Consider the following 12,613-nt stretch of genomic DNA (forward strand, 5'->3'; position numbering starts at 1 on the left):
GAGAAAAAATTGAGATCCAGCTCTACCACTGGGAGGATTTAGGTTTCTCTGAAATTAGCAGTTTCTATAGCTCTGTAATAACTAATAGTGATAAGTGGATTCAAGTTTGTGGAGCAATAAATTTATATAACTTGGGGCTCTCTTTACAGAAATGTAACAGGAAGACCAATAAATGTATGGAGTCACTGATTACGAAAGGAAAGGGTGACTTCCAGGACACACAAGAAAAGGAGGGGGAAAAGGCACAGTAAGAATGGAGCAGGACTTGGTATGCCAACTGAGAACCTCCCAAAATCATTATTGACAATTCCTAATACAGGAAGGAAGTTTACTGTATGCAGAATTGTTTGTTTAAAGTAGTTTGAGTCATAAATTTTGCTCATAAATTTTAACATGGAAAGATTTGGTAAAGCATAGCAAGCTCAGGGCATTAAGACAAGGATGCTTAGTGTCAATAGCAGGAATACTCTTCCTTGTAGGCTACCTGCCCTGTTTTAGTGGTCCTGTTCACATTCACAGGCATCACCTGGGCTGCCTACATAGCAGGTTGGCCTCATGGGCATATGAGACATGGGGAGCCCCCTGCTTGGAAAGCTTCCACACCTGGTTTAATGATCTGCTGTCCCTGTCTTAAAATTCTTAATAATTTTCAAAATGGGACCCTACGTTTTCATTTTTCACTGGGCCCTACAAATTATGTAGCTCATTCTGTCTCTAGCAGTCTGAATGCTAGATGGGGTTAACATTTTTCAGTTATTCTGGTGGAGATCCACTGCACAAATTGATGCAAATATAGCAATGAAAAATCATCTTATATTTTGAGGTGGCCTATGTTTTTTTTATTATTATTATTGGTGTGTAGTTGCTTTACAGTGTTGTGTTAGTTTCTGCTGTACAACAATGTGAATCAGTTATACATATACCCCTTCTTTTTTTAGATTTCCTTCCCATTTAGGTCACCACAGAGTATTGAGTAGAGTTCCCTGTACTATATAGTAGGTTCTCATTAGTTACCTATTTTATACATAGTAGTGTGTATATGTCAATCCCAATCTCCCAGTTCATCCCACCCTCCCCTTCCCCCCTTGGTATCCATGTGTTTGTTCTCTACACCTGTGTCTCTATTTATGCTTTGCAAATAAGTTCTTTGTACCATTTCTCTAGATTCTACATATAAGTGATATTATACAATATTTGTTTTTCTCTTTCTGACTTACTTCATTCTGTATGACAGTCTCTAGGTCCATCCATGTCTCTGCAAATGGCACTATTTCGCCTATGGTTTTTAATTTGGATACTCTCTGAGTAGATTTCTTGAATATATTCCAATCAGCACAATAACTTGTTTTAATATTTTAGACAACTTGAAATGCAAAATAAAGTATGACAATAAAGTAGCATTTGTTGGCATCTAACCCATGCAAGTTCTCTATCAGCAGCCTGAATTGAAATCTCTCAAGATGTCATATCTATTAGTAACTTATTGCAACACATGCAGAGTGGGCCTGGATGGCACCCCCCCCAACCCGGTTTATTCTTCCAATGTATGTGGGACTGCTGGCATTTCTCTTCCAGGTCTCTCATATGATCCGAAGAAAACACATGTTGCCATCTGTGCTCCCTTTAGTTTAATTCAGCCCAGAATTTAAAAACAAAATGTTTCCACAATGAGACTGAGTTTTTCCCAAATAAATCCTTCAAATTTCAAATCCCAATTAGGAACCTTAAAGTGAAAACCAGCATCATAGGGCAGTGAGGGAAAATAAGGCATGGCAAGGGCTTCCCTGGTGTTGCAGTGGTTGAGAGTCCGCCTGCCAATGCAGGGGACACGGGTTCATGCCCCGGTCTGGGAAGATCCCACATGCCGCGGAGTGGCTGGGCCTGTGAGCCATGGCTGCTGAGCCTGCGCATCCGGAGCCTGTGCTAAGGCATGGCAGATAGAGCTTGTAGCCTTGTGAAACCACTGAGAGTCCCTGAATCTTGGTTTTGTCATCTGTAAATGGCAAATGACTCAAACCTTTGACAGGATTGTCATAAAAATTAAGGAAAACATCAATAAAATGATCAGTGCTTGGTGGTAGCTCCATCAAACATTTCTTATTTTTTTATTTTGTTTTACTTTTGACTCTCATGTGGAATTCAGCTGAATAACGTGTTTACTTATCCCTGCAATGTACTGAGTGACCCCCAAATCATTCTATGCCCCCAAATACCTAGTAGAAGGAACAGCAAGTGTGTTGAGAAAATAGTTGACACAAATAGATGTAGACAAGTTTCACACAAATGACACTCTTTTAAGTACAGAAAGGAAAACACAGACACATTAGAAGACTGTGACTTAAAACACACTTTTGAAAGATGCTTTTCAAAGTTGTGACATAAAGGACAAAGATACTTTTCAAGTAACTTTTTTTGGTCTATCCCTACCTAAAATCTTTATTTTATATTCAAAATAGATTATTTCCCTTGGTTCAAAATTATTTTGTTTCAGAATAATTTCCCCTTTTTCCAGTTTTCTCTAGAATCTGCTTTAAGACACAAAAATCTGACTTTATTACCATTTTATTTCCTTTATAGGTAAATGGTCTTAATATGTTTTTCAAGATTTCACTTTATATGGCCTCAGTTTATAGAACTCTATATGTAGGTCTGTCTGTTTTTGTTCTGTTTGCTATTCAATGGGTCTTTTGAGTCTGAAGATGTTTGCCTTACTCCAGCTCTGTAACACTTTCTTTTATTATTGCTTTGATTATTTTCTTTCCTTTACTGTCATCTTCCTCTTTCTTTTGAAACGCCTATGACTAGGATTGTAGCTACACTATTGTCTCTTTTAACTCTCCAGAGAGTTCCTCAATTGTATTTTCAGCACATCTGGTTTTTTTTTCCTGTAATTTTACCAGTCAGAATACTTTTTAATAGCTAGTTGCTGCTCTTTATTATTTGTTGACTCTTGTTCTATTGATTTAATATATTCCTCTTACGATACGGATCAGAACATATTTAAACATTTTAGTTTATTTTTTGCCCTGTTTTCCTCTGTGTTCTTTTGTCCTTTTTGCTAGTCTTGGTCTTTTTCTTTTGTGCTCTGGATTTTCCTTAAATGGGTGTTGCTCCTTGGATGTCCTTTTGTATTAACCTATGACAGTCCTTGCTGATTTAACTAGTGTTGGGTATCCTCTGCTGCTATATAGTCAAGACCATTTCTGCAGTTGGCCTCACTTTCTAATGGGAGAGCTGGCTGCAAGCAAAACTATTTCTGGACAGAAGGTGTCAGCTGTCAAGTATCACTGTGGACTGTGTGAGCTGAAAACAGTGAGGGCCTGTTCCAAATGCTAGAATGAGGCATTATAACTGGAGAAGCCTCAGCTATTGCTAGAGAGATAAAATATTTCATTATTTTTATTGTCATTTTTTCCCTATCCCAAGCCCTATAGGTTAAATGGCAGGTGATCGGGACTCTCAAGGGGTACTCAGTAGTAGTAAAGGGGTAATCAGTATGGAGAACTGTCCCCAGAACTGAGACATTGTCAACTCCTCAAGGAACGTTGCTGCTTTGTGTTCAAACATCTACTCTCATTCTGCACAGCAGCCAGTTCTGACTGCTGCTGACTTTGTAAATCAGTGCTAAGAAAACACTCTCAATTCCACCACAGGGATCTTCCCCATGCTACAGGGCTTCCTCATCTCTCTTTTATCTTTAATATTCTCCTTCACATGTCTTGTTTTCCAGAAACCCAGCAAATGCCTCTGACTTGCAATGAATCCATAATTCCCATATCCGCTCAAAGCAATCAAGTTCTCCTCACTGTTGTAAATAGGCACATAGTTGGCCATTTTATTGCAAACTCGTGACTGAGACCTGACAATATGTGGGCTTATTTTTTCCTGTTTAACCAGAAGCCTGAAAAAAAAGTTGTCTGAAATTCTTTATACTCAATCCCTATAAAGAGATACTATTTCAATATTATTCAACAAATATTTACTGACCTACTACAGGACACACACACATACATCCAAATAATTAAATTAAGTGTGATGCATAAAATTATAGCGTTTGAGAGGCTGAGAAAATAACGTTCAAGATGGATTTCTTGAAAAGAGGAGCTGTTCCATCTGGGTCGGGAAAAATAAGTTTATCAAACAGATGAGGTAATGATGGGGTAAATGGAGGGGGAGGGAGCAATGTGTGCAAAAGTAGTGAGGTATGAACACATAAAATATTGAGGAAGTAGTAAAAATATACTAACATGTTAAGTTTCATCTTTAGTATATGGCAAAATTCTGATTCTCAGTGTTGGCTTCAGGTTTTGGACCAAGAAACTGTCAGATACCCACATCAATGTCATTTCTGTCATACCTGATCTCGTACATGATCAATTGCTGTGACTGCATTTTTAAGCTTATAATTATCAGCCCCCAAACATTGAATACAATCAGAGCAACACATTTGGGTTTAGAGTTAATATTTGAATAGTCACATTCAAGTATATATTAGCATTCTGGATATAACTAGAGTAAAATCTCTTTTGGAATATCCTTGCCAAAATGATATCATTAGAAATATAAATATGTGTTTTTAACTGAAAAAATTAAATGCTCCAAAAATTGAAGGTTGTTGATTAACTAGAAAAGTAGTTAAATAGATAAATAACTTGGTAAATACTACAAATACCAGGAAGTTACCCTTAGCAAGGTAATCTTGGGAAGAAAAATATATCATTTTGGAGTTAACTATATTTAAATAAGTTTAAATTATAGCAAAGATTGACATAACAAAATTCTAGACTCTATACAAGTATTTATTGTTTTAGCATTTGTAAGATTATGCATAACCTTTAAATATTTAATCATTTAATCATTGATTCCAAGAATTTTCAAGGAAAAAATAATATTTGAAAATTGAGAGTTTTTCCCATCTTAAGAGAATTAATCAATATTATATCAACATTGTCACGTAAAATTTTCACAAGAACTCCAATATCATATATTATATCCATGAGAAATATTTTATGCAGTCTTAAAGCATAGAAAATATGAAATAGTGTTAGAAAATGGAAAGAGAAAGAAGTGGTTAGCATAAGACTGTGTTACAGAATAATCCAACATCAGTGGTAACAGTCCAATTGCAATTAAAGCCTATTTCTTGCTTATATACTGATTCACAGAGGGTGTTTTAGCAGATGGCTTATCTCCATATGGTGGCTCAGCTGCCCAGTCTTTCCAGATTTTGGCTTCCCTGTTCCTCTAGAGACATGTCATTATCTGTTTTCAGCCAGGGAAAGGAGAGAGTGAGCATGATTGAGAGTGAAGAGATAGACTTATTTCTCAAATTCTTGCCCAGAAAATGATATACATCACTCCTGCTATATCTTTCTGTTGTGCATAAAATAGTGATATTTTAAAATATACCATCTCTTTATAACATACATCAAATATTTGTACATGTATAGAAATAATAATTTTTTTTTAAGTTTGACAGTTTTATGGTCTAATGATGTTATGGACTACATGTTTGTGTCCCCCCCACCCCCAAATCTATATGTTAAAACCCTAACACCAAAGGGGATGGTATTAGGAGGTGGGGCCTTGGATGTAATTAGGTTTAGATGATGTCATGAGGATGGAGCCCCCATGATGCAAATAGTATCCTTATAAGAAGAGAGAGAGAGCTCACAGTCTCTGCCATGTGAGGATAAAATGAGACGATGGATGTCTGCAAGCCAGGAAGAGGGTTTTCATCAAGAACTGAATCAGCAGGCACCTTGATTTTGGACTTCTCAGTCTCCAGAACTGTGAGAAATACATTTCTGTTGTTTAAGCCACCAAATCTATGGTATTTATTATAGTAGCCCAAGAAGACTAAAACAAATGATGAATCCACCGTTCCTCTTGCTTTATTTAATTTCTGAGATAGCTGCCTATTGTATTTCCCAGAGGTAATAGGAGACTGAATTGGGGGGAAGGAGTATCTATATACTAGAAAATAAATATAAAAAATGTCATGTAATTGTTATTGATTATGAATGATTTAGTGATCACTACCATACAAAGTTTTATCCCTATCTTTCAGTTGACTTTTCAGAAAATAATTGTAAGACAGCTTATATGTAACAAAATTAATCACCATGAGTAGAAAGATGGGTGACTACTTACAACGTATTTTTTTCTATAGTCAAAGAAGAACTACATGACATACAGGACAGATTAGATGATGCTTGTTCTATTCTAATAAAAGCTTGTTACACCATTCTTCTGGTGGTAAGGAACATCAGGTTTCAACTGTGTTGCTTACAATTTGAGTACTTTTGCAAAGACCTCTCAGATTCTAGGGTTTTGGTCAAAATGTTATGATAGAATGCAATAAATCAAAACATTTTATGTTAGGGATCCAAAACATTTTGTGCTTTTGATTCTAGATTTATGATTTTATTCTAGATCCTTCTGTATTTTTCCAATCAATGTCATTAAATGTCTACATTGAACTGGACACTAGAAGGCAGAAGTGGATTCAGGAAAGCATCTCCCTTACAAGATTTCCATTTTAAGATACGCTTTGTAGAAACATGTAAGATGGGTTTTAGCTGAGTGAAAAATAAATCACATCTAGTGGTTTATTCAAATGCTTATCATAGACACCATTTATTATTTTATAAAAAGAGAACATCAGTTTTGAGGAGTTTGGAATCATAGAGTTGAGAAGATAACCTTACTACTCTGAATTCAAGAACTTCTGTGATGAAAATGGACATGGTATTAGAAGTAGAAAATGTAGTCGGAAAAACAGGGTAGAAAGGTAGAGGAAAACAGTACTCTGCAGAAAAGGTGAAATGAAAGCAATTTAATGATTAATCATTTTCTCAAGAACTTATTTGAACTCCTTAATACTTTGTCCAACATGTCTCCAAGTCTCCCTACTGCCTCACAAAACTTCCTGACCTTACTCTTTTCTCATGGAATTGTGCCCATGGATCAGTCCCTCATTTTTATCATTTGCCAAGCCATTCAGTAGTCACATCTCTGTCTACTTCCTGGTTGTAGACTATCTCAATGACTGATGGACACTACTGCTGCCTCTCACTGGGTGGATTTGCTACCTCTAATGTCAATAGTAAGAAATTTAATTGTGTTTTGTCAGGATTTTGTGCATCCTTAGAATGATTATTCTACTTGTCTGATCTTTTGTTGTATAGAATATTTACATGATAAAATATTTATTTTGATATATTTATGTATATATATATGTGTGTGTGTATATGTATATATATATATATATATATATATATATATATATATATATAGAGAGAGAGAGAGAGAGAGAGAGAGAGAGAGAGAGAGAGAGAGGCAAAACTGGAACTATTTTCCCAAATTCTGGTGTTTCCTCAGTGTAATCATGAAGTATTGGTTTGACAGCATTTTGCTTAAATAGTTATATTCATTTAATCATGACTACCATTTAGTCATGAATACAATTGTTTAAGAAAAATGCAGTGACTAGTCAAACCATATTATGCTTTTTAATTAGCCTACATTGGCCCCAGTTGAAATTTAAAGGTATGGCTTCAGATATGACTTGAAAACACTAATAATAATGTCCCAAAATTTAACATACTTTACCATCCCAAAATATATGATATCTGCATGAAACTTATAAAATAGCTTTCATAATATTAAATAAAGCTTAATATGCTCTAATACATGCTATTTGCCAATCTGATAAGAGCTAAAAATAGAATAATAGAATTGGTAGTTATCCATGTTAAACCCCAAATAAAACTTTAGACATTCTTTGTAATTTTGAGATTTAAATAAAGTGTTTATAATGCATCCCTAATGAAAGTAGTCTATGTCTCTGAATCGAGATATCAGAGCAGACATATGGTCCCAGTTGCCAAAAAGTGACAGAAAGTTTCGGACATGCCAAATGTCTGAATGATGGCTTCATCCAGCTTCACAGCATCTGCTTTTGGTAAAGGTCTTGTAATCTTGCAGCACATTGCAGACATTTCAGAGACAAGAGAGAATTCTGGTTAAAACAGAATTATCTGTCATTTTCTTGTAAATCATGTTTAGGGGCCCAAGCTTTTTGCATATATAATCGCTAAGAGATTAATTATTTACTCAAAAATAATATTCCTCTATGTGCTATGTTCCAAAGTTCTTGGTCTCAGTGAGCTTAGAGGTTAGTAGTGTCATTTCACAAGTAGACAGATAATTACAATACTGTATGGCAATAGATACAATACAGCTATATACAAGTTACCACTGGAAGCAGAGAGAAAGAGTTCCCAGTATGGATTCTGAGGCTCAATAAATAGTATATAGAAAAGATAAGCTAAAGCCAGTAAACACAACCAAAATTAAACTCAAGCAAGGGACTCTTGGTAACATCTAGTTCAACCTCATTTTTTATATAATCACATTGGTGTGTAGAAAAATAACACAATATGTAACTAAATGTAGAGATTGATGATAGAATGTAGAACTTTATTATCAATTCAGTTCTCCTTGACCTTCTGTGTACTTAGTGGTCAGTTACCTGAAGTTGCTCTGCCCATACCTAATTTATGAACAGATAACACCATATTGTGTTGATGACTGGTCCAACCACCAGTGGTTTGGTAAGTGTGGAATAATTTCATACAAAAATGGCTGAGTCATGCTCTGTAGTTGTTAGGTGGTGTTTGGAAAGAGGATTTGGTGAACATATCGTACTGTCTCTGCTACAGAGACAGGATTTTACTACCATCCTTGACTTGAGAAATTTTAATTACCAGAAATTTCTCTGCTACACACCAAGAGGACAAAAGTCAGGAAGACTTTCAGACAGAATAGTAGAACTTCACAATAGTGAGATAGAAACTCTTAATGGAAGACTTTGCCAAATTGCAGAGAATGGTATCCAAGGCAGTAAATCACTCCATAGACACCAGAGAAGAAAACTTTTGTAAAAGCACTCAGTGATGTCTCAGGGGAAAATTCTAGTATTGCTTTATGAAATTTGCCTCATGTTGCTTGGCAGAGGGGACTATGAACAGGGAAAAAGAAGAGGAGAGAGATTGAGAGAAAGACCAGAATAGCAGCACTGTAAATGTCTTCTGGAGCACTAATAATGATTAAAGCAAGTAAAATCTTCTTTCAACTTATTAGAAAAAAATGGTGGCGAGTAGCATCAGCAATTAACCTCCATGGCTAGGGATTCCAGTATTTCTACAGGTCTCAGAGAAAGCACCAGAGATAATGTACTACCCAGCCTTCTGAGGTTATTATGTATGATACTGAGGGCATAGTCTGGATGAATAAAGGTTAAATAAGAATTAATGAAGTGTCTTCCTTTGTAAATGAAATGCTGATGAGTATATATGATATAACAAAAAAGTAGGTGCCATTTATTATAACAATTATTGGGAAAAACAAACAACTTGAACACATTTATATATGTTGCTATTTTTTACATGAGAAGATAATGATATAGGCTCATTGTAAGATTCATGTTTGGTGCTGTTTTTCTAAAAGGAAGGGAAAAAATGAAGGTATTGGGTGGGCCAAAAAGAGCCTTCAGTTTTTAAAGTAAAAATAAAAGACACAATTTTTCATTTTCACCAAGAATTTTATTGAACAATGTATTCACCCTTTTGTTCCACTACCTTCTGCCATTTTTCAGGCAACTTCATAATTCCATCGTCCCAAAACTTTGTATCTTTTTGAGCAAAGAACTGTTCCAGGTGCCTTTTACAGTTTTCCAGGGAATTTAAATTTTTTCCATTAAAAGAATTTTGTAAAGACTGAAATAAATGAAAATCCAAAGGTGCAATGTCTGGTGAATATGGTGAATGAATCAGAACTTCCCAGTCAAGCTGTAACAGTTTTTGCCTGGTCATCAAAGAAACATGTAGTCTTGTGTTATTCTGATAGAAGATTATGCGCTTTCTGTTGACTAATTCTGAAGGTTTTTCGTTGAGTGCCACTTTCAGTTGTTCTAACTGGGAGCAGTACTTGTTGGAATTAATCGTTTGGTTTTCCAGAAGGAGCTCATAATAAAGGACTCCCTTCCAATCCCACCATATACACAACATCACCTTCTTTGGATGAAGACCAGCCTTTGGTGTGGTTGGTGGTGGTTCATTTCACTTGACCCACAATCTCTTCTGTTCCACATTATTGTACAGTATCCACTTTTCATTGTCCATCACAATTTGTTTTAAAAACGGAACGTTTTCCTCACGTTTCAGTAGAGAATCACATGCGGAAATATGGTCAAGAAGGTTTTTTCACTTAACTTACATGTAACCCAAACATCAAAGCAATTAACATAACCAAGCTGGTGCAAATGTTTTTCAATGCTTGATTTGGATATTTTGAGTATGTCAGCCATCTCCCATGTGGTATAATGTTGATTGTTCTCAATTTTTGTTTCAATTAGATCGTTATCAACTTCAACTGGTCTATCTGAACATAGAGCATCGTCCAGCAAGAAATCTCCAGCACAAAACTTCGCAAACCACTTTTGACACATTCAATCAGTCACAGAACCTTCTCCATATACTGCACAAATCATTTTTTGCATTTCAGTTGCGTTTTAACCTTTCTTGAAATAATAAACCATAATAGACTGAAAATGTTGTCTTTTTTCTTCCATCTTCAATATTAAAGTGGCTACACAAAAATTCACCAATTTTGATGTCTTATTTTAAATATACGCTGATATGAGAGTTGTCACATACAATCTAACAAACTTGTTTTGAATAAAGTTAAAGACAACTAAGTGATACTAGAGCCATCTTACAGAAAAAACTGAACGAAGAGTTTAGCCCACCTAATAGGTTGAAGTTAAATACTTCTGGAATCAAACAAAATTAGAAAGTAATTCCCAGAACTCATTTTCTCTTGGGTTTATTACCATATCATTGTTTCCACTAATGAGCAGCATATCTAAACAATATGTGGGTCAGGTTGTAAATTTTACTGTATATTCTGGGTAATATTATATAAATCTAATAATGATTCCAGGACTGATTACAGGACCCCATTTGCAAACTTGAACGCCTAGCTGTAAATCATTTTATTAAGAGCTCTATCACTATTCCTTCACATGATAATGTATATAATGGCAGTGTTACAAATGAAAATGGACAATTATTTAGGAAGTTAAAGAAAAAAAATAAACTTCAGAGAAATTACCATGTTTCTGAGGTGTCATGAACATGAAAAACACTCAGAGTGTTAAAGGATCCATAATTGATCATTATGGTTTAAGGGCTTTGAACTCTGAACTCAGACTCCCTTGGTGCAAATCCTGTGCCATCTCTTCATAGCTCTGAAGACTTAGGCAGAGTATTTTTTTCCCCTAAATTCTTCAATTTTTCTGCCATATAAGGAAGAGAATACAATGACCTATCTTATAGATTTGTGTGCCGATTAAATGAGATATTTCTCATAAAGCATCTAGCAAAGTACCTGCCTCTTAGAAGAGACCCAAGAAATCTTGGCTATCAATATTATAAGATTGAATGTTAGGAGACAGGAGTTGCTAAGTCCTGGCTTAATATTTACTAACCAGTAAATTTCACACACAGCAGAATTGGTTGGAGTTTGAAATGTAATCTGTAAATTGTTAGATGAATTGCAATTACTTTAAAATAATTTCTTCTAAGTTCTCAGATTGGAAGACATGAACTTTTAAATAATGTCATCTGAGTTACAAAATTAAATAAATAAACTACCATAAAAGTATCATGTTTTCCTGACGTATTGAGGTTGGTGAAAATATGGTTAATTGAATATATGGGTAATTCAAATTTATCATGAACATATTTTATTTTTCTTCCATTCATATTGTGGAGGAAAATTGTAGTCTTTGTGGTTATTTCAATAAATACAGCCAAGTAAGCACGACTAAAATTTTCTTCAGTGAGTTGTAATCTTACAGGTCACCTTTAGGTTTACCCCAGGAACTTGCACCAAAAAAATACAGCATTACTAACAGGAAGCTCAGAAATTAAGTCAATACACAATTTAGATGTATGCAAATACACTTAAAGTAAAAGAATTGTTGAGAATACTGAGGAAAGTTCACTGAGTACATTAACACATACAGAGAAAGAAGGTGTCAATAAGAAAAAAGGAATTGGTAAGGAAAAGGAGCCTTAAAGCATGATTTGCACAGGCAAATTTCAGTAACATCCATTCAAGTATAATTCAAAGATTCTCCAAGAAAGAAAACCTTACCAAAGTATTTATGGTGCTATTGGTAAACCAATCCAGGAGAGAAGAAGACTACCTTAAGTTAATTCTATTACCATAAACAACACATTCCTTTCACTGTAGGAAATTCTAATTATAGTGAGATTGGCATGAGAACACAGGCATTAAAGGATTAACATAAGGGTCCTGAGCAAAATTTGATCTCATCTGTAGAAATTCCTATAATGAAAATAGCAGGTTACTTTTGCTTTAAAAATACCTGTTCCATATGGCCACAAATATGAATTAATAAATTATGATTTTAGCTTCATAGTTTAGTCTATGTGCACTTATTGGTGTGTATTTCCCTGAGAAAAGAATCAGTTACCAAAGTGCAGATATGTCAAGTTTCTGATCATGAATATCTGAGCAC

Source organism: Phocoena phocoena, chromosome 2 (assembly GCF_963924675.1).
Source record: "Phocoena phocoena chromosome 2, mPhoPho1.1, whole genome shotgun sequence".
Lineage (NCBI taxonomy): Eukaryota > Metazoa > Chordata > Mammalia > Artiodactyla > Phocoenidae > Phocoena > Phocoena phocoena.